The sequence below is a fragment of the Solea solea genome, unplaced genomic scaffold (genome assembly GCF_958295425.1).
Source record: "Solea solea unplaced genomic scaffold, fSolSol10.1 scaffold_180, whole genome shotgun sequence".
NCBI lineage: Eukaryota > Metazoa > Chordata > Actinopteri > Pleuronectiformes > Soleidae > Solea > Solea solea.
In genome coordinates this window covers 20,001-22,763 of record NW_026704026.1, presented here as the reverse complement: position 1 = coordinate 22,763, position 2,763 = coordinate 20,001, and positions in this window count along the sequence as shown.

Here is a 2,763-nt window from a genome sequence, read left to right as displayed (position 1 = left end):
GAGCTCAGGCTGGGGGAGCAGAGAGCCAGAGGAGCAGGGGGCTGTGGCCCAAGGTGAGGAGCCCAGGCTGGGGGAGCAGAGAGCCAGAGGAGCAGGGGGCTGTGGCCCAAGGTGAGGAGCCCAGGCTGGGGGAGCAGAGAGCCAGAGGAGCAGGGGGCTGTGGCCCAAGGTGAGGAGCTCAGGCTGTGGGAGCAGAGAGCCAGAGAAGCAGGGGGCTGTGGCCCAAGGTGAGGAGCCCAGGCTGGGGGAGCAGAGAGCCAGAGGAGCAGGGGGCTGTGGCCCAAGGTGAGGAGCCCAGGCTGGGGGAGCAGAGAGCCAGAGGAGCAGGGGGCTGTGGCCCAAGGTGAGGAGCCCAGGCTGGGGGAGCAGAGAGCCAGAGGAGCAGGGGGCTCTGTGAGCAGGGGGCTGTGGCCCAAGGTGAGGAGCCCAGGCTGGGGGAGCAGAGAGCCAGAGGAGCAGGGGGCTGTGGCCCAAGGTGAGGAGCCCAGGCTGGGGGAGCAGAGAGCCAGAGGAGCAGGGGGCTGTGGCCCAAGGTGAGGAGCCCAGGCTGGGGGAGCAGAGAGCCAGAGGAGCAGGGGGCTCTGTGAGCAGGGGGCTGTGGCCCAAGGTGAGGAGCCCAGGCTGGGGGAGCAGAGAGCCAGAGGAGCCACCGACGGGAGAATGGCTAAAAACGTGATTTTATCAAAATGTTACAAGGCAGGGCTCTGCACAGGGTCCAGAGGAGTGGAACGCCGTTCATCCCATGCGAAAAGGTGCAGGAGTGACCGAAATACGGCCCGTTGTAAATCGCCCCTCTTTAAGCCAAAAAAATAGGTACGCCTCCCAGGGCCACCGACGGGAGAATGGCTAAAAACGTGATTTTATCAAAATGTTACAAGGCAGGGCTCTGCACAGGGTCCAGAGGAGTGGAACGCCGTTCATCCCATGCGAAAAGGTGCAGGAGTGACCGAAATACGGCCCGTTGTAAATCGCCCCTCTTTAAGCCAAAAAAATAGGTACGCCTCCCAGGGCCACCGACGGGAGAATGGCTAAAAACGTGATTTTATCAAAATGTTACAAGGCAGGGCTCTGCACAGGGTCCAGAGGAGTGGAACGCCGTTCATCCCATGCGAAAAGGTGCAGGAGTGACGGAGATACGGCCCGTTTTAAATCGCCCCTCTTTATGCCAAAAAAATAGGTACGCCTCCCAGGGCCACCCAGGGTGATGCTTTTATCAAAATGTCACAACGCAGGGCTCTGCGCAGGGGCCAGAGGAGTGGAACGCCGCTGGTTCCATGCGAAAAGGTGGAGAAATGACCGAGATATGACCCGTGGAAGTCGTCACAATTTACCCCGAAAATAGGCGCTCGCGCTCGGGCAGAGGTCGGCGCTCGGCCGGGGTCCCGAGAACCGGGGCGAATAGGGTTTTCCCACGGCCGAAAACCATAGGAAGCACGGGGAAAATTCGGGACCCGACGTCCCAGGGCCCTCGGCGGGGACCGGGGCAACGCGACACCGTTGGTTCCACCCGAAAAGGTGGAGAAATGACCGAGATACGGCCCGTCAAAAGTCGTCACAATTTACCCGAAAATAGGCGCTCGCGCTCGGCCCCGGTCCCGAGAACCGCGGCGGAGGTTTACCGGGATGCTGCGCAACATGGGCCAGAGAGCATGTTTGGTTCGAGTTTACCGGGATGCTGCGCAACATGGGCCAGAGAGCATGTTTGGCCGAGTTTACCGGGATGCTGCGCAACATGGGCCAGAGAGCATGTTTGGTCGAGTTTGTGTGGGTTGTGTGCGACACTCCCGGCACATACATAGGAACACGGCTTCCAAGTGAGCGCACTTTTTCGAAATTTCTTCTAAGTGCCGCTTTTTCGAACCGGGGCGAATTGGGTTTTTCGAGGGCCGAAAACCATAGGAAGCACGGGGAAAACTCAGGACCCGACGCCCCACGGCCCTCGGCGGGGACCGGGGCAACGCGACACCGTCGGTTCCACCCGAAAAGGTGGATAAATGACCGAGATACGGACCGTTGAAATCGACTCGGCGTATCCGAAAATAGGCGCTCGCGCTCGGACAGAGGTCGGCGCTCGGCCCGGTCCCGAGAACCGGCGCGCCTAGGGTTTTTCCACGGCCGAAAACCACAGGAAGCACGGGGAAATCTCAGGATCCCACGCCCCACGGCCCTCGGCGGGGACCGGGGCAACGCGACACCGTCGGTTCCACCCGAAAAGGTGGATAAATGACCGAGATACGGACCGTTGAAATCGACTCGGCGTATCCGAAAATAGGCGCTCGCGCTCGGACAGAGGTCGGCGCTCGGCCCGGTCCCGAGAACCGGCGCGCCTAGGGTTTTTCCACGGCCGAAAACCACAGGAAGCACGGGGAAAACTCAGGATCCCACGCCCCAGGGCCCTCGGCGGGGACCGGGGCAACGCGACACCGTTGGTTCCATCCGAAAAGGTGGAGAAATGACCGAGATACGGACCGTGGAAGTCGTCCCAACTTATCCGAAAATAGGCGCTCGCGCTCGGACAGAGGTCGGCGCTCGGCCCGGTCCCCGAGAACCGGGGCGACTCGGAAATTCTTCTAAGTGCCGACTTTTCGAAATTTCTTCTAAGTGCCAACTTTTCAAAATTTACTCTAAGTGCCCTTGGCTACCAGGGGCACGAATCTGAAATTTCTTCTAAGTGCCAACTTTTTCAAAATTTACTCTAAGTGCCCTTGGCTACCAGGGGCACGAGGCGAGAATCTGAAATTTCTTCTAAGTGCCCTTGGCTAC